The sequence below is a fragment of the Phyllostomus discolor genome, chromosome 4, assembly GCF_004126475.2.
Source record: "Phyllostomus discolor isolate MPI-MPIP mPhyDis1 chromosome 4, mPhyDis1.pri.v3, whole genome shotgun sequence".
Taxonomy (NCBI): Eukaryota; Metazoa; Chordata; class Mammalia; order Chiroptera; family Phyllostomidae; genus Phyllostomus; species Phyllostomus discolor.
Window position 1 is genome coordinate 157,539,712 of NC_040906.2, and position 20,852 is coordinate 157,560,563.

Here is a 20,852-nt window from a genome sequence, read left to right on the forward strand (position 1 = left end):
GTTCCTTCTGAAGCTGAAAACAGAACTGTAAAATTATTAGGCCCAGCTTAATTGCCTTTCGTGGCTGCGTTGAGAGGAATATCTGTACAGTACATATGTGTGGCCACCTTTTATATCAGGGACAGGAGCAGGGAACGGTACTTGCCTCCTCTTTAACATGAATACATTGTATTTTGAATATAGTGGAAATAAGAACATAGATCTTTGGAAAATGGGTTCATATAATGTAGGCCTTAATTAGCAGATTAAGGGAGTTAATTAAGAAATGACACATAATTTGCACTGGCCAGGTGGCTCAGTTGGTTCAATTGTGGTCCCGTACACCAAAATGTTGTAGGTTCAGAGCACATAACTAGGTTGCAGGTTTGGTCCCTAGTTAGGGAGGTGAGCGATCGATGATTCTCTTTCTCTCTCTGTTTGTCTCCCTTCCTCTCTCTCTCAAATCAAGAAACATATCCTTGGATTATATTTTTTGTTTTGAGGATTAAACAAAAAATATTAAAAAATAAAAAGAAATGACACATTTTATTTCACAGATACAAATTTTCAAAGTCTATTAGCTATTCCTCAATCTTTAATTTAGACTGAATATAACTGCTTTTTAAAATTTATTTTTTAAAAAATAGTGACCATGTTTATCCTTTTCTTCTTTTTTTAAAAAAAAATGTTTTTAAAGATTTTATTTATTCATTTTTAGAGAGGGGAGGGAGGGGGGAGAGAGAGAGAAAGAGAGAGGGAGAGAGACATCCATGTGCGGTTGCTGGGGGTTCTGGCCTGCAACCTAGGAATGTACCCTGGCTTGGAATCGAACCTGGGACACTGATTCCCAGCCCGTGCTCAATCCACTGAGCTATGCCAGCCAGGGCCTTATCCTTTTCTTCTTATCTAAGGCAGTATTACTTAAAGTTTAAATGAGACCTGCATGGCCTCTAGTCTCGATAAAGGCTGGTTGCAGGCATGGGCAGAGAGGAATTTTACCTCAACCTACAGCCAAGTTCTTTAAAGGAAAGATGTCTCCTCCTGAAGAAGAAACAAGGGCACAACTTTCTCATTTTATTAAGGTACAAGGAACGTTTCCTAAATTAGTATCCTAGGGCTGCTGTAACAAACCTGGTGTAAAACAACTTATTTTCTCATAGTTCTGGAATACAGAACTCCAAAATCAAGGTCTCACTTGTCTGGGCTGCATTCCCTCCAAAGACTACAGACAAGAAGGCTTCCTTGCCTCTTCTAGCTTCTGGTGGTTACAAAAAATTCCTTCATTTCCTCAGCTTAAGGCTGCATACCTCCAATTTTAGTCTCCACTGTCAAATCTCCTTTGTGTATCTTCTTTCTTCAGTAGAATAAGAATATTTACCATTGGATTTAGGGCCCGTCCCTGATAATATAGGATAATCTCATCACAAGATCCTTAATTTAATCCCATCTACTAAGATTCTTCCTCCAAACAAGGTAACATTCATAGATTCTAGAGATTTGAACATGGATATATCTTTTATAGGGACACCATTCAATGCACTACAGTTCCTCTATTCTCTAAGACAAATGTAGCAAGTGTGATTTCTGGATAAATATGCACTTGCAGGAGCTTTGCAAACATTGCATGCCCTCTAACTTGCTGCCATGGTATAATTTATTTTTGTAAAAAGTGCACACCAACATTAGTATGACATTTGAGAGCAGAGGATGACAGTCACAAATTTCATATTTCATTTTTCCCAAGAGAAAGGAGAAAAGAATCATTAACTACATGGTGAATGCCAAAGATCCTTCAAGCTCACAAAGGTCAAAGAATCTTGCATTTTATTTCTTTAGAAGTTGATCCTGACTTGGTCAGAGAGGAGAGAATGGGTTCTAATCAGGAGGTGGATGAAGGTGTCCTAGGGAAACTAGTGGATTTAACAGTCTCTTTCTCTAGCCGGCAATGGATTATTTCCCTGGAACTCCTAGACATCAACAGTGTTACTTACAACTTCCCTTGTCTTTGAATCTTATGGGGAATTTTGTTAAGAAGCAGGTTAAAGAAGCCAGGGGCAATGTGAGAAGAGATTCCTCATGCCCCCTAACCAGGTTTTGCTGTCTCTCTCTGTGTTTTCATTGTTATGATTTACAAAAGCTTTAATTAGTTAAAAGGGTATTGGTTAACTTGTCTTGGGGCTATGTGACTTTGGATGCAAATGAAGATATGATCAAAAATGTTGAAAAGTACTACTTTTAAAATTGAGCAGAGATCAATATTATCTGTTAAGGTAAATAAATCAGGGTATGAATTAGATATATTAGGGTAAAGGAAGGATATGATAGTATGTTTTCATTCTTAAAATTATATAGACAACTCCATACTTAGATTTTTTTTTTCTATTTTAGAAGTTGACTTATTTATTGAGAAAACAATAAGGTTTTTTGTGCCATCAACTCCAGTTACAATTATATAAATTCATACCCAAAAGCTATCCTCTACTCCCCTTCTTTTATGTTTTCTATTCTTATTCATTGCCTTAAATCAGGGGTGCCCAACCTTTTGGCATCTCTGGGACGCACTCAAAGAAGAAATTTTCTTGAGCCACACGTTAAATACATTGTGACTTATAATCACAAAAAAATCTTGTAATGTTTTAAGTAAATCCACAATTTTGTGTTGAGCTGCATTCATAGCCACCCTTAGCCACATGCAGCCCACAGGACTCAGGTTGGACACCCCTGTCTTAAATAATAAACCTGTTTAAAGATATCATGGCACTTACCTATAAGGTAATTTAGACATCCTAAAATTGCACATAAGTAGGTGATGAATATTATAGATAATTTATGTCTAGAGAGAGGACTAACAAGCATGGAGGAATCTATTGCTTCAATGTGACCCTGCATCTGACATCTTGCAAAACCTCGAGCTGATGGGGGCTGCTACAGATAATCCGCTAGACCTCTCAACATATACCTCGTATAACCACTCTATTACTTTCAGGTGATCTCTTATATCCTCAGGCACTCCATCTGTTTGCTTTGTCTGTGATTTGACTTCAGTTAGCTAGACATATAACAATCTGAGGACTGAGAAGACTGTACTGGATAATTTTGTATATAATTTTTTAAAAATTGAAGTGAAATTCACATAACAAAAACAACCATTTTAAAGTGTACTGTTCAGTGGCATTTAGTGCATCCACAATATTGTGCAACAATTGCCTCTTTCTCATTCCAAAATATTTTTGTAACCTCAAAGGGAAACATTGTAAACACTAAGCAGCTGGGACCCATTCCCTCATCTCCCATCCCCTGGAAAACTCTAATCTGCTTTCTGCTTTCTGTCTATGGATTTACCTCTTCTGGATATTAATAGAATCATACAACATGTGACATTTTATGTCTTTTTTTACTTAGCATATTAATTTCCAGGTTAATCCCCATTGTAACATTATCATTACTTCATTCTTTTTATTGTTCAACAATATTTCATTGTATGGATATATTATGTTTTGTTAACATGTTCATATGACTGACATTTGGTTTGTTCCCACCATTTGGCTATTGTGAGCAGTGCTGCTGTGAACAATTATTTACATGTATGTGTTTGTATTGTATTTGTTTGTTAGATGTATGATTTGCAAATATTTTCTCCTATTCTGTGGGTTGTCTTTTCACTTTTTTGATGGTGCCCTTCTATGCACAAAAGTTTTTACAATTTATAAAGTCTAATTTTTTTTCCTCCTGTTACTTGCACTTTTGGTATAATGACTGAGAATTACCAACCCCAAGGTAATGAACATTTATTCCGCTGTTTCTTCTAAAAGTTTCAGCGCTTTTATTCAGATCTTTGATCCATTTCCAGTTAATTTTCATATACTGTATGCAGTAGGGTTCCAGCTGTATTCTTTTTCATGTGGGCACTATTTGCCTCCGCATCCTTTGTTGAAAAGTCCTTTTTCCTCCAGCTGAATGGTCTTAGCACCCCTGTTAAAAATGAATTGACCATAGAATTTATTTCTGGATTCTCAATTTTATTTCAGTGATCCATATGTCTATCCTTATGCTGATACCACATTTGTGGGGAGTTTTGTAACTATTTTTACAAAACATGGTTTTGAAGTCAGCTTCATAAGGCTTCTCAGAAAGTCTTGCTAGATTAAGTAACCAGTTGCTCATAATGACACCGACTTCATAGTATATCCTAGTGTTGATTTTCTCTCTTTCTGGTTTTGCTTCCCTTATCCCTCGATCATACTTCCTGGTTCTTTGTCTCACCATTAAACCTTCCTGCTTTTCTCCTTTTGACTGTAGGGCAATCTACAATAACTGCCTTTATTAATTAAAAGAGGGGAGAATACCTGCAAGGGAAGTATATGTGAATTTTGATTGGGGACTCGTAATTAAAATAATAAATCTCACACTTTTTAAACATTATGTGTCAGGCACTGTGCTAAGTTTAATTCTAATACCCCCATCATGAAGTAGATGTTAATATTAGCCCCATTTTACCTTTAAGAAACTTGACTCCAACTCAGATGACACTAATTCTTCAAAGCTCATCTTCTTATATACCAAATTCACCATATTAGATGGCCTTAAGCTGTTCTTCTTTCTGTGGATGAGTTAAAGTTCTATTATAAAATTCATGAAATGTTTAAATAAATCTTCAAACGAAGCCAACACCCTGTCTGAAATTGTATCCCTTTTTAAAACTGAGACTAACATAAACAAAATTACAGAAGAATTAAGTTTTTGATCTAGAAAAACTGGTTTCAGAATATGTTGCTATTTTTGGGTGAAATCTTGAAATATAACAAAGCATAACAAAAAAATGGACTTCAGTCTCTTGACAATACACTCAAGAGTTTTAAAATCTACAGTTGCTCCTGTGTCTGCACAGACAGAATCTGGAGATGTTAATATTTTGTCATTTGGCTTTTAGATGTCCTTGGTGTATGCATCCCTGTGGAATCCATTCACCTCCACTGTGTCAGAGAGCATCAGAGATGGTTTTGACTCCCTATGTCCTGAGCCTGTACAGAAAGTCTGTAAGTACGCTGAGATAATGAGGTCAATTTCATTGTTGCCAAGGGTCTACTAAAATGATTTTGTAGTGGTAACTCTATTGGGATGAACTAACCCTGTAGTTTCAGTCTGAGAAGGGGAGAGCAATGTTTGGTTAAGATTAGAAAATACTTTTCTTGGAATTGTCTTATGTGTGTATGCAAGCTCATTCTTTGCCTAGAAAGTCTGTGATGGACATGACTCTGAGTTAAATCCAAGATTTGAATTGAAACTAGATTGAGGTGAGAAAGAAGTTGCTCCTTTTTATATTTGCAGACTCTTCCTGTAGGAATGAAAATGTAATCAAGAACTCTTGATTAAAGAATAATCACTAAGTAGTGGAGCTGAGGAAGTTTCCAATGAAATCTTGTTCCGTTTATATGGCTTATGTTTTATTACACATGCCAATTAGGGATTATTGTAGTGAGTAGTTTGTCACTCACATTAGCCCAAGTTAATGTTTTATTGTAAGGATTCTGTGGAGTTTCAGGGGACCTACCAGTGATGGCAAGAATTTTAACTTTTAGCCAGTTTTAATTTTAGGAGGAAGGTTAAATAGGACAGTTCATTCTCTTATTTTGCTTCACAGTTTTTAAGAGAGAAATGCACCTATGACATTTAGTTCACTAATTAGAATCAGATACAAATGATACCTCTAACAAGCAACAATCCTTTCTATATAATCTAGATGTCATTGAAGAAGTATGTCAGTGCATTTTAAGAGCTTTTCAAATAAATCAATTAGCAAAACTTTGTCCATGAAGTTGTTTTGAAATATTTCTTCTCTTAGAGCTTCTTGCAACCATGATTTGCACATTAAAAAGAGATGGCATTTCTTCCAGGGCAGTCCTTGCACATGCTGAATAACTTTTCCAGTTTCCAAATCTCCCTTCGATAATTAATGTGTTTAATTCTTCAACTGTCACCCTTTTCTATGTTAATACGTAAGCTATATAGCATTTATCTTCTATGGGTATTCCTTGTTTTGATAGGTACATCTATGTTAAGTGAATCAGGTTCCTTTTTAATCCTTTTAGGCATTACTATTTTTTTCTTACAGATATCCATTCTAAAGCCCTTAACATCATTCTAGAACTACTTTTTTTTCTTTTTCTTGGGCTTGCTCTCTGTTTCCTGAGTTTCTTTCTTTCTTTACTGCCAACTTTTCAATGAAGTTTATTTTCCAGAAGATTCCTGAAAAGAATACCTAACAGGTAAACTTTTTGTGACTTTGAATACACCAGAATATCCCTATTCTATAACTAGTCTTGATTTATGTTTATATTCTATAAGTACATTTGCTAGTTACTGAATTTTAGATTGGAAGTAATATTTGCTCAGAACTCTGGAAACTTCACTCTAATGTCTTTTAGTTTTCATATTTCTATCAGAAACCTCACCCTTTTCAGATTCCAGAATCTATGTTTTCGTCTATTTCTGCTAGAAGATTTCTTCACATGTTTTACTGTCACTCTATATTAAGAGTAAGGGCCTCATAATTATATGGAAAGCCCCATATTAGGAAGTATTATTTGGTGAGGTTTACCTTGTGTGATAAGGCAGTAACATGACATTTTAATAGAGACCCTAAGTGTCATATATGCACATGTTTTCTCTGGGACTTTCAGTTTCTCCCCAGAAGACCTCTCCAATTTTATGCTTGGAGGGTAGGAGCGTAGGGGTCTGTGTTCTGGGAGCTGAACCAGAAAATGAGCTGCAGATCTCACCATTCAGCACAGGGATTTTGCATTTCATTCTTATTACTCAGTAGAACATCTCACCCTGTATTTGCTAAACATATCTCTACAGATTGTAAACCTCTGATCTGCTGGCATCAGGCAAGGGATCGGACATCTAATTGTTTCTTAGGTAAACTTTTGACTAATCCACTGGTTTTATTCATAAACCCCTTCCCACTACATTAACATCTCATCTTAAGAGATACCGGGTGTTTTAATACCTTGGGACTTTCTGACTTTTTGAAGTAAAACTCTATTGGCTTCCTTCAATTCAGGTTGGGCTTTCAGCTTTATCTGGTTTACAAGCAGTTACTATTCAACCAGTTATCTTCCAACATTTTAGAAATGTATTTGATATTGCTTAGGTATTTTCTCCTCTACTATTCTTTTCATCCTATGCGTTTATAAGTTATAAAATTCTTTCACTGTGAGTTCAGTGTGGTTTTGCAAGGATGAGAAATAAATACGTGTATCCACTGCTATGCTGAATCAGAAATTCATAAACTCCCTTGAAGCAGTATATGCAAAAGATAGTGACATCTCTATGTGTGACATTGGTCCTACTTAAAATATTATCAATTTATCACTATACTATCTGCAAGTAGAAGAAGGCATAAATACTCTGAAAGCATAAAGACCTGCCCTTCCCAGCTCTCAAGCTGTTTTCTCAGTAGAAGAGCTAGCTCGCCTGATACATTTGCAGAGCCTCCTGCCTGAGTTTTCCAGTTGCTCTTTGAAGATCTTTCTGTAGTAACACTTACTACATTTTCCTCTATCTGTTTATTTACCTTTTTCCACTAGGCTTCAGCTGCTTAATGTCAAATATTAAGCCTTATCCATCTTTGTATTCCCCGACCTAGCACAGTGCTTAGCGTGTAGAAGGTGTCTCACACATGTTTACTGAAAAATGTTGTATATATGTCAGTATATATCTTTTGCTTAATTCTTATAAATTTAACTGGGGTTTATTCATTTGAGGTATTTTACTTTTTGAACAATTTCCTCTAGAATGAGACAAAATGCTTTGTTATACATTGGCCCCTATGAGCGTTTATCCCAGCGTTCTAGCCTGTTAAGATGGATAGTGCAAAGTGGTGACCAGGCCCAGATACAGTTGCTAATTTAATTCAAGACTTATTTTCTGCTCACATGTTATCTTCCAAAAAAAGTACTTAGAACTATTTGGAAATTAAAAGGAGTCAGAACAAATCCTGCCATTAAGAAGCTTACATTATAATAAATGAAAAACTGTAAGACGCTGCCCTATAAACAGGAAAAAAAAATACTAAGTGCCATGAAATTCAAAAGAGGAAAAGCTCACATATGTATGGAGTCATGAAGGGTGTTTTGAGGGAAAGTGGAATTTCAAATGTGCTTTGGAGAATGCTGTAAATGAAAGAGGATCCAATGGAAAAAAAGAGAAAAAATAGAGTATGAGGCATAAAAAAGGGGACTTGATGTGTTTGGTAGTAGGAAGTACTGAGTTTGTTTGGTTAGAGGGTAGAGTTGAGGATGTATAAGGATATATGGAAGAAAGAGCTGGAAAACATAAGCTAAGTAATTTTGTAGAGAACTTTGAATGCCAGGCTAAGGTATTTTTGCTCAAAGAAATGGTCAATGAGGAGACACTGAAGGTTTTAAGCTAGGGAATAGTAATATTTGAATAACAACCTAAGAATACTGGGGAGGCAGGTACACTAGGAGAGCCATAGGAGAAGAGAATCATTACAGGGCTACTCTTGTAGTGTGGTCAGAAAAGATGAGCTTCTGAAAGAGTAAAGACACTACAATAGAAAATAAATTTATTATGTATTCATTATTATCTATTTATATTACTATTCATTTGTTTCCTTATCCACTGTTTGTCCATTCCCACTATCATGGAATCTCAGGGAAAAGGTATTAGGGAAAAGGCCCTTCCACCCTGCTCTCTGATGTCTGAAATTGTGCTTGCAATGTTGTAGTTGCTCAGGAAATGCTTCTTGAAGGAATTAGGAAGGCAGTAAAGAAAAAACAGAGACAAGTAACTGTCCCAAGTAAAATCCTTGTCAATCTAGAGACAAGTAAACAAGAGACAAGTAAAATAGCTCAATCTCAGGTACATGAACTAAGTGAAACAAATTTAAATAGTCCAGTAATCCCAATAAATAAAAATGGAGTGAACTTTGCAGTTAAAAAAAACAAAAATTTTTGGTCTCAATTTAAGATAAATGTCAGTTGTATGCTGTCTAGAGATTCATGTTTAGAACATAATGACACAACAAACATAAAAATAAAAGGATGGAAAAACTATCCCAGACAAATACTAACCAAAAGAAACTTGCTGTAATTATCACTTTTTACACAAAATAGATTTTAAAGCTTATATAAATAACATAAAGACAAAATAAACATACAACCATATATATTTGTATATTTAAAAATTGAACATAACTGACAGTATTATCAAAAATATATAGCCATGGCTGATGTGGCTCAACTGATTGGAGCATCATCTCATACACCAAAAGGTTGTAGGTTCAGTTTCCTGCCAAGGCACATACCTAGGTTTTGGGTTGAATCGCCAGTGAGGGCGCATATCAATTGGAAGGCAACCAATTGATGTTTCTCCCTCACACTGATGTTTCTCTCTCTCTTGATCTCCGTTTTTATCTCTCTAAATTCAATAAACATATTATATATATAAAATTTTAAATTGGGTCAAAACATTTTCATTTATCTTCTTCAATAAATGTCTCCACTTTTCATATTTCATGACTGGATACCTTCTGAATAGACCTTGTTAATTAGAAATGATGACAACCTAATCAGATATTACAAGTCAGTCAAAATATAAAAAGTTACTAGAGACATTTATTGAAGAGGATACAAGATACAAGAAACATTGTACATAGGACAATGACACCTCAATCTCCTTCAAAGTAGACAACTGGGACCTCATGCAGTTCTCGCAGTCACCATCAGCTGTCCTATCCATCATATTTTTCTGAATCTCATCAATGATCTGAAATCTCTTCCCTTTCAAAGGTGAGTTTAGTTTTGGGAAAAGGCAAAAGTCACAGGCCACCAAATCTGGGCTGCAGGGGGGCTGAGTTACCTGGGTGATTTGATGTTTTGCCAAAAATTTCTACACAAGACATGATGAATAAGTGGGTGTATTGTTGTGATGAAGCTGCCAATCACCAGTTGCCTGTAGCTGCTTCCTTCTGAATCATCTGAATAGTTTGTGTAGAGGAATGTTCAAGCTTAACACAAAATTTGGTACAGATTCATTGCTCTCCTTGCTCAGTCATTTTGAATACAATGGCCACACAGTACACATGCTCACTCAATGGCGTCTACTGCCCCCATTGATAAGTACAGCAAAGTCATCATTGTTCATGCAGGCCCATTCCAATCTACTCTCCTTGGCAGCCAGATTACATCAAAGTTGCACAAACCATTCTCATTATATTAACAATGGCTGGATTTTTTCCAGACAGATCTTGTGTGCGACCACATGAGTGTATGTATTGTGTGTATTCTATATATGTATACATATATATAGAACACATACATACATATTTATATGGCATAAATGGACATAACTACATGGAAGATTGACAAACCCACAATCCCAAAAGATTTTAACATCTCTTGGTAACTAACACAAGCTTCATCTAATGGGTCTGTATAGAACTTGCATAGAGGGTTCTTTCCAAGCTCTAATGGGATATTTAGGCAAGGTGGGAAAATAAATGGCACTACAGACTAGAGGAACAGCATAGGCTAAAGAACAAAAAGCAAAGATGAAGAAGAAAATGGCTGTCACACAAAGTGCATGGGGGCGACAGTGAGCATTGAGGCCGAGCATGGATGAATGATAGTGCCATTAATCAAGACAGGTTCTATAACAGGAGAGCAGGCTTAAGGGGATATAAAGGTTTAGGTTTGTGATGCTTAAGGTTTAGAATAAATTTATATTTAAAATTAATTTTGTAATTTTAGAATGCCTGTGATAGTACAACAATGGGAAATTTCAGACCCTCCAATGAGGGTTTTTTCCTCCCTCATGTAACTGGGTAATATGACATGTTTGAATTGTGAGTATAAATATCACCTGAGAAACCTTTACTTGGAATTGGCAGACCTGAGCTTAAGTCCTGGCTCTGCTGTTGCTATGTGACCTTGTTTTATCTACATGCAAGTGCATATGATTCTATTTTTTGTTAAACAGTAATTTAGGTAACTTCCTGGATGCAGTAGATTTCCCAACCCATTCCTTATAACTATCCCCCAGAAAGCATTCCATTGTGGCTGTCGTCAAATATGCATGATCTGTGCTGTGACTGTGTGTTACTGCCATAGAGTTCAAGGCAATTACACCAACGTTTGACAGACTGAACAACATATTTCAAAATTTTAGTCCATATTTCATATTCATTCCCTATTTTAAGAACTAATCTTTACATAGTAAAGAACTTGACAACATGATAGTGATGATGATGATAGTAATGATGATGATGAAAGTATGGAGCTTTTTATGGCCCAAATTAAGCATTTTAACTGTAATTTTACAATGACATCACATTGAAGGTGTTATTAGACCTATTTTATATTTGACAAAGTTGATGGTCTGAGAACCTGATTAACTCTCTAAAGGATGCATAGCAAGCAAAAGATGAGGCTGGAATGTAATTCCAGCTCTCTGATTCCAATGATTGTATCCTTAAAATTGTTCAAAATGTTATTGAAAATTGGACTTGATTTGAGAAATAAAAAGTGTTCTTTATAGACTATCTTCCTGTGTTGAGAGTGCATGTGCTGCCTTGGGGTTCCCAGACAGCACAGCGCGTTTCTCATAGATCAGGAGGTGATCCTGCAGCTCGTGTGCGGCAGCAGCTGTTGTGTCTGCTGTAGGAGGTGAAAATGCTTGGCAGAAATATCTTCTCAATGTTTGTCCCTTTCATACCTGTGGATTTTCCTTTTTGTCTTTTCATTAATATAATCACTTTAAATATTTAGTAATTATGGCTTTTTGCACTGTTTTCCTTTTTTTTTTAAATGAGTAAATTAAGCATACCTTAAAGTTTCTCACTAGGTGATAAACCAAATTCTTTGTTAATTCTCAGAACTGAAATAAATTGACTTCAGTTATGACTGTTTCAAAGTGTCCAATCATGCGTTGTCCTTAGGAAAATTCAACAATGACTATATATTTTCTAGGGTGCTTGAAGAATTTGATGGCTTACAATAATTACTACTAAATGATATAGTTTTCTAATAATGACCTTAGTGGATGCCACAGCTGTGTTGGGGTCTGTGCCAAATAAGGGTCAGTTTCTCAGATTCCAATTGCACAGTTTTTAATTTTTCAAAGTTAAAAAGCATCTATAAATTGACCCTAGTCCTTGTGATGTTCTGGGAAAAGCTCCAAAAGCTCTGTCAGATCACCTGGTGTATTTTTGCTTAATATCAATAGTCACAGCAATAATAACGAGTTTACACTAGTTATGTACCATGTGCCAGGGATTGCACTAAGTAGTTTACATGCTGTACTTAGTCTACAGAACTGCATTTGACACCAGAGTCAGTTATTATCTTTATTTTGCAAATGAGGACCACAAGTCTCAGAGAAGTTAAATAACTTGCCCAAGGTCACACAGACAGTACTTATCAAAGCTTGGATTTGATCATGTATTTTGCTAAAAGGTGTTTAAAGGCTCTGTAAACGGAATTTGAGCAGTTTCAGAGAGCAGTGGATTCACACAGAATGCCCATTTGTTTCTGTGGCCTGACACCAGGGTCTTCATTTATGACAGCTTGATGCACGCTTAACTGATTCCAAGTGTCAGTGAGAATGGCTGATGCAATGGCCACATAGCACTTTTATTTGTTGGAAAATTCCATGTTGATCTTTATACACAAAACAGTTGCTTAAGCTTCTGAGGTGGGCTTTTTTGGTCCTGTGCACAATTTGAGTGTTGGGGAGTTGGGTGCCTGAGGTGTGAAGATGATGATGTATTTCCTGTAGGCATGAAAGCACTCAGAGACAAAGCAAGTCCATCGAACTGTCATTTGTTGTTCTTCCTACTCAGGCTTTTACAAAAGAAACTAGGGTCAATTAACTGGGAAGCTTAACCTCTCTTAGCTTGTCTTTCTTTGCATAGGCTTTTAGCCTTTTAAATAAATCATTTTTCTCTTCTCTCCCTCCCTACCCCCTACCCCTTTTGAACACGTTCTTGGATTTCTCATGCTGGGCCTAAGGAGCAGACTGCTTATATTCAAGAATGATTTGGAGGGGATAAAGTGTGCAAGATTTTGAATTCTTGCCATAAGTCCCTGGCAGACAGCCAGGCAGCCTCAGAGGAATAAGGCTAATGAAGGGAGGGTAAAGAAGATCCGGGAGTGCGGCTGGTAATGCAGTATTCATTTAATTGGGAGCAGGTACTGGTGCAAACTTCTCCATTTTAATTGGAAAAAGGGAAGGGGATTGTTAAGGAAGAAGGAAAAAAGAATGCATAAAGTTTTCAAGCCAAGGAGCCAAAGGCAGCCCTGTCTATGCCAGAGAAAGAACTCAATTTAGGGCAATTTGCTCTGCAAGCTGGGCTGCAGCCTCCCCTGGGAATAGGGATGAGGAAGAAAATGAAACCAAAAGAGAACTTGATAAAATCACCTAGTACAGACAATCTCAGTAGAATAGGTTTTACTGAGTTAAATCTGCCCCAATCAATATGATTCTTTTCATATAAGTTACAAATAAAAAGCCACAAGATTACAATAAAAATCGAGACTCGAGCGCTGCTGATGTTGCACCTGGGAGTCTTAAGAACTTGTTATGGAATATATGTTTTTGCAACTATAATGTTTGTTTTTTCTCTTCACCCTAGTCCTGTGAATCAACTCTTTGCTTTGCCTCCTCGTCTATCCAGTTTTATATATTGTTTTAAAAACCATTGGAGGCAACTTTTTCTGCTAAATTTCTCTTGCACTAGAGGTCAGTGATTGGTGGTTTCTTTTTGTCCTGAAATGTGTTGAATTGAACATGGCCTGATTTCTCATGCTACTGATAAAGAGATTTCTTCCTATTGTACATTTTTATAAGATTAATGTGTTAGTGAAACAAACATTTAAAGAGATGCAAAGTTTCATATAAGAAGAAAAAGCAATGCCTTTTCATGCACACAAGAGATTATTAAAACATCATGTAATCTCATATTATTAACCATCAGTTCTTAATAATTTTTGAGTGTGTTGTATAAATGGGAGGTATAAACTGCTGATGGTTTTAATGTGATAACTTTAATTTTGATTGTTAGTGAGTAAGAATGCAAACAACTAAGCAAAACATTTTGGTCTTTCTGTATTGTGGTTACTGATGAAAAACTTGAAGAGTCTTTATTTTAGTACATAAAAGTATAGTTTAAAGAATAGAACTCATTTATACCATAAGTTTTCTGGCATTTTTTGTTTTTAAATTTCTTTGAAATTACTCATATTGGAGCCTTTTTTAGGTAGATTCTACCTAATGTATAGTCAGTCATTTATTCAGTGTTGGTACAGCTAATAAAAGAGGAGACTGTGAACATTTTATCTCTGGTAGTCTTGCTTGTGTGTTGGGAAACTTTTGCTGTTAAATGCTAGCAGACTTGGCCTGATTATTTGACTTTACCTCAATTACTAGAAGTTTAAGATTAAAAAATGAAAAAGATTTTTCTGGGCAGAGGAAAGAGAGTGACATCTCAAAATGTGGTGCAGTTGTGAACCCAAATATTCAATCCGTTTTTTCTCAGTACTATGCTGGACACATGAATCAATCTGTCACTAAAAATATTCATAGAGGACCTATCTGTGCTAAGCACTGTGGAAGAGGCAGAGATGAAAACACATAGACCCTGTCATCAAGAAACTTACTTTTTGAATGGGAAAGCAGGCAAAAATAAAATACAATGGCCAATAAAATCAAAAAACAGAAGGAAAGATGTTCCCAAACAATATATAACTGATGAAGTCTGAACAAAATTTTTTCAGTTTGCAGTGCAAACTATCTGAAGATGGGCAATCTGTGTCCAAGTATTTGGGGAAGGGCAGCAGAGTTAGGTGGTGTGTTGAAGGTTTGTGGAACCAGGGTGGTCCTTGACCTAGTGTGTATTTAGAAGAGCAGGAGGGGATATAGGAGGCTGTGCCAAACTCATGAAATGATGTACTTTTATAAAAAATAAGGACCTGGAGGGAAAGAACATTCGTTAACATTGATTATAGAAGAGATTCTCATAGAAAACTTATGGAAACTAGTTGAGGCCACATTTTTGGAAGGTTGTGATGGAATGTTTTCTCTATCTTATAGTAATTTATAAAGATTCTTTGATTAAAAGAATTTTTAAAAAATGTGTAGTCGTCCTTAAAGAACGACTACTCTGTGGCAGCACGTGGTATAAATTAAAGGGACAGGGGCCTCACCTGTGCTTAAAATCCTATTTATTTCTATGTAACTGGAATTTTTTTCTTTCCTGTGTTCTCCATCAATGTGGTGCTTCCCCACAGACCTGCTCCACAGAACTGCATCTCCTGCATAGGCTGACAGTGACTCTCCTGTCTTCCCCAGGTGGGACTGCCCAAAAGGCTGGCAGCCCTCAGAGGGCCACAGAAGTGCAGAGCAGGGCCGGGGGAAACATCAGAGAGAAAGGGTTTTCCCCCACCTCAGAATTTTACTTGTGCTAAGAGTTACACAAAGACTCTCCTGAAAACATCCCAGCAGCTTCTATCTCTTAACCCTTCTAAAAATTGTTTTAAATCTCTCATAAGTCAGTTCTAGCATTTTCTCACCTTTACCTCTGGAACCATGGGCGCTTCTACCTGGATGGGTCAGGCATGGAATAGATGTCATCTCCAGCACTCATCTTGTCTCCAATGATTTGATTTAATTTTGTCTAGCCCCAAATAAACTTTTCTTCCTATGCTATAAAATAAAATATGTGCACCAATTGGTATAGACAGGGTCTGGTGTGTGTTTAACATGTGTGAAGTTGGAGAAGGAGTCTTTTCTACAGCTCAGCTACCCAAGATGCTCTATTTGGTTCTATAATCTACTATTTATGTGATGTGGCTTTTCTGGAGGCTACTCCAGAAAAATAGTAGGTTAGAGGATTTGCCTTCATTTCATGCCCATTGTGCCTTTTATAGACTTTTTTTCAATTGAAACATTTTTGAAAGACATTCAAATAATCAAAATATTTTGGAGGGTGGGAGGAGCTTTTCAACTGTTGTTCTTCTTTGTAGGGTTATCCACCATTAGCACCTTTCTGTTACCTTTAGGGTGAAGGCACTGGGGAACTTTCTGCCATGACATTTCTCAAAATAGGATGCACAGATTACCATCTGCTTCATTCATGTATAAGATGACTCGGTGTTGATAAGTTGGGCACATTTCTGTAAGAAAGGGATATTACAAGAGGTACTGTGAGTTAATTTTAGGTATATTCACTACTTGGCCATTAAAAAGCAAAAACAAAAAAAAGGAAATTTTACCTTTTGCAACAGCATGGATGGACCTGGAGATTACCGTGCTAAGTAAAATAACCCAGTCAGAGGAAAAAAATACCACATGATCACACTTATATGTGGAATCTAATGAACAGAATAGACACAGAGGCATGGATACATGGAACAGACTGATAGCTGTCAGAGGGGTGGGATTTGGGGGGCTGGATGAAAGAAGGTGAAAGATTTAAGAAAAAAACACATAGATACAGACAATAGTGTGGTGATAGCTAGAGAGAAAAGGTGGTGGATATAGTTGGAGGAGGGCAAAATGGGGGAGAATGGGGGGCAGAAAGAGACTTTGCTTGGGATGATGGAAACATGATGCAGTGTGCAGACAATGTTTTGCTGAGTTGCACACTTGAAAATGGTATGGTTTTATGGGCTAATGTCTTCCAATAAATTCAATTAAAAAATTTAGGCATGTTCTTATATTTTGAATGATAATAATGTTTTATAATGTTTTAATTTCAATAAACCAGTCACAGCTAAATAGTTTTAGAAAATACATTATTTAAAAACCTGTTTGTGGATCAATTATGGGTAAGTGTTTCCTATTAGTTTACAAATGGCCTTGTGCCTTTTTGAGAAGTCATTTTATACAAATTTTAATTGAAGATGTGTCTCTTCTGGGAGGTACATAATCATGAAATTCAGCATATTCTCTCTTGCAGACATCACCAATGATGGTGTTAATATAGAAAGAATCAAGTTCAAGTGTCAAAAACAAGTCACACGATTAATTTTATTCAGCCATACTAGATTCAGATTCAACTAACATTTATGGACCTTAATTTGGCTAGACATTGTGCTATTATATGATAAGTATTATTTAACCTAAAATTCTTCAGAGCCAAGAATGAACTAGATGTGCATGTTTGCATTTTACAGATAAAAATGTAAAGTCTAAGTTAGATGGTAACTCCATTATTTAGTGAGTAATAGAGGTGGGTCTTGAGGCCATGGTTCCAAGATGCCAATGTGGAAGTTAATTAGCGATTTTACAACAATAAATTTATGACTCTTTACTTCAAAATCTACAATACACTTGTCCAATTAACTAGTCCACACTTAACACTTGTCCAATTCTTGAGAATTACAACCCAGATTTGGTAGGTGAAAATAATATATGAGAAAACTGTAATTCTACTTCTGATAGGAATATTTCTTTTTTTAAAAGTATATTTTATTGATTATGCTATTAAAGTTTTCACAATTTTTCCCCTTTATCCCCCCTCCACCCTGCATCCTCAAATGCTCCAGCATTCCCACTCCCCTTAGTTCATGTCCATGGGTTGTACGTATAAGTTCTTTGAGTTCTCTGTTTCTTATACTATTTTTGACATCTCCTCATCTATTCAATGCCTACCAATTATGCTTCTTCTTCCCTGTACTTTTTTTGCCCCTATTCCTTCCTCTTCCCTACTGAAAATCCTCCATGTAATGTCCATTTCTCTGATTCTGTTCCTGTTCTAGTTGTTTTCTTAGTTTTTGTTGTCATTGTTTTTCTTTCTTTTTTTTAGGTTCATTTATTGATAGTTGTGGATTTGTTGTCATTTAACTGTTCATATTTTTTATCTTTTTTCTTGGATATCTTTTAACATTTCATATAATAAGAGTTTGGTGATGATAAACTTGACCTTATATGGGAAGCACTTTATCTGCCCTTCCATTCTAAATGATAGCTTTGCTGGACAGAGTATTCTTGGGTGTAGGTCCTTGTCTTCCATGACTTAAAATACTTCTTTCCAACACCTTCTTGCCTGCAAGGTTTCTTTTGAGAAATCAGCTGATAGCTTATGGGCACTCCTTTGAAGGTAACTCCTTTCCTCTTGCTGCTTTTAAGATTCTCTCTTTGTCTTTAATCTTGGGTAACTTAATGGTGATGTACCTTGGTGTGTTTCTCTTTGGGTCCAACTTCTTTGGGACTGACTCTGTGAGCTTCTGGGACTTCCTGGAAGTCTATTTTCTTTGCCAGATTGGGGAAGAAGTTGTCCTTCATTATATTTTCAAATAAGTTTTCAATTTCTTGCTTTTCCTCTTCTCCTTCTGGCACCCCTATGACTTAGATGTTGGAATGTTTAAAGTTGTCTCGGAGGTTCAAAAGTCTCTCTTCATTTTTTTGAATTCTTGTTTCTTCATTCTGTTCTGGTTAAATGTTTCTTTCTTCCTTCTGCTCCAAATTGTTGGTTTGAGTCCTGGTTTCCTTCACTTCACTGTACATTTTCCTTTATTTCACTTTTCATAGTCTTCACTTTTTCCTCTATTTTACAACCATGTTCAACCATTTATGTGAGCATCCTGATTACCAGTGTTTTAAACTGTGCATCTGATAGGTTGGCTATCTTCATGTAGCATACTTCTTTTTCTGGAGCTTTGATCTGTTCTTTCTCTTGGGCCATATTTCTCTGTCTTGGCACACCTGCTATAAGGAGCAGAGCCTTAGGTATTCGCCAGGGCAGGGCAATCCAGGTCACTGCACTGTGGTGCTGTATGTGGGGAAGGAGTCAGAGAGGGAACAATACCACTTGCTTGGCTCTTGCCAGCTTTCAGTAGCTTCCCCCACTACCCACAAGCAAATTGGTCCCTTCTGGTGCAGATTCCCTGGGTGGGTGGGTTTGTGTACATTCTAGGATCCTGTGGATCTCTCCAATGAACTCTCCTGTGAGGCTGGGAGTTTCTCTCACTGCCACAGTGCCCACAGATTTTAAAGCCAGAGGTTTTCAGGCTTCATTTCCCTACATTGGAACCCTGGGTTTCAAGGTCTGTCTTGCTCCCAAGTTGTTCTTTCCAGTTTATCTGAGTGTGAATGTGGGATCACCTGCTCCACCAGCTACTGCCCCGCCTACCTCATCCTCCAGCCCGCCACCTTGCCCCACATCCTTGCCAACCCAGCTGCCCATCTCTACCCCTCCTACCAGTCTGAATGAATGTTTCTTCTTTAACTCCTTGGTTGTCGGACTTCCGCACAGTTTGATTTTCTGGCAGTTCTGGTTATTTTTGTTTTTAAATTTGTTGTTGTCCTTCTTTGGTTGTGCAAGGAGGCAAAGTGTATCTACCTATGTCTCCATCTTGGCCAGAAGTCCTCAGTTTTTCAGGTTCAAATAGAACATTCTTTTATTCCCTCTTATTTTGTATTCAGTGATCAAAATACTGTTTTTTACTTTTCTGTCTTCTTTCTTTTTTCATTTGTTTAGGTATATTATTTATGTCTGTCAGAACATATAACATTTACATTCTTATATATTTATCTACTTATTTTGCCTTATTTTGTTTTCCATCTTAGATCTGCAATTAATTATAAACTTTTATCTTTATCTATTCGTGATATTTCTACTGATGTCTCTATGTTGAGGTATCTCCTCTAGTAGACTAGCAAAGATGGGCTTCTGAACATAGTATCCTTTGAGATCTTGCATACTTAAACTGTTTTATATAGACTTTATATTTAAGGGTACATTCAGTGTTGTATAAACTATGGTTCACATTTAGAGCCTAGTATTTCTTAGGAATATTGCTTTACTGTTATTTTGCTGTGAGAACTCGGAGCCCAGCTCGGTGAGAACGAGGAGAAACAAGGAGTGAGAACAGGGAGAGGCGAGAGAGAGGAGGGAGATGGTAGACAAGGGATACGATAGCCCAGACAGAGAGAGACAGAAAGAGAGAAAGACCAATAAGATAGAACAGAGAGTCAGATACGAGAGGAGATGAGAAAGAGATAATTACATATAAAATTATTAACAAACACCAATATATTTATAGATTGTATAATTACACATAAATATATGTAAAGTCATATACGATATATTATATATAACATACTATAATACACTATATATTATAATATATTTACATATATTTTTATATAAATATAACTATATATATATTAGTTTTATTAGTATATGTCTAAGTTGACCATTCTGGGTCAACTTTTCTAAGTAGTTGGAGGCCCTTTCAATATATAGATTCATGTCTTCCTTTATTTTTAGAAAGTTTTTTGGGGGAATTATAGTTTATATATTAGTCTATTCTATTGCTTATATCCCCCTCACAGACTACATATATATGTGTATTGGATATTTTCTTCCTGTCTTCTATATTTTCTTTCTTGGCATTTTTATATCTTAATTTCATTTTCATTCTCTTGGTCACTTTACTCCTCTGGTAAATGCCCTTTATTAATTTTTCAATCAAATATATTCTACCTTAGTCATATTTTAAACTAGTTCTTATTTCTGAGAGACTTTTTCTCTTTCTTGTGTTCTTTCCTGAGGGTGCTTAACTCATTTTATAATTTTTACATTTGTAAGTCTTCGAGTTTATGATTTGAAGGTTATTTTTAATATTTGAAAATGCTTTTTAGCTATTTGTTTCAAATTAGGGTGTTGGGTTTATAGTGGTTTGTTGATTTTTTTTTGCTTCATGGTTTTCTGGAGGAGAAATTTAATCAGTTTTAAACAGTTTATTATGTTTTTAATTTTGTTGTTTTAATACTTTGATGAATATTTCTGACATTTACTATTAACTTTTAAAATTCTTATGCTTCACTTTTGCAGTGATAAC

The 20,852-nt window shown here is 36.1% G+C and overlaps 1 long non-coding RNA gene across 2 annotated transcripts in view; it reads left to right on the forward strand.

Moving 5' to 3' along the window:
- LOC118500279 overlaps positions 1–20,852 on the forward strand; it is a 417,927-nt gene that overhangs the window by 224,680 nt on the left and 172,395 nt on the right. For both annotated transcript variants that reach the window (XR_004902838.1, XR_004902837.1), the window contains exon 2: positions 4,910–5,015. This is a non-coding gene — a long non-coding RNA (uncharacterized LOC118500279). The remainder of the gene's footprint in view (positions 1–4,909; positions 5,016–20,852) is intronic.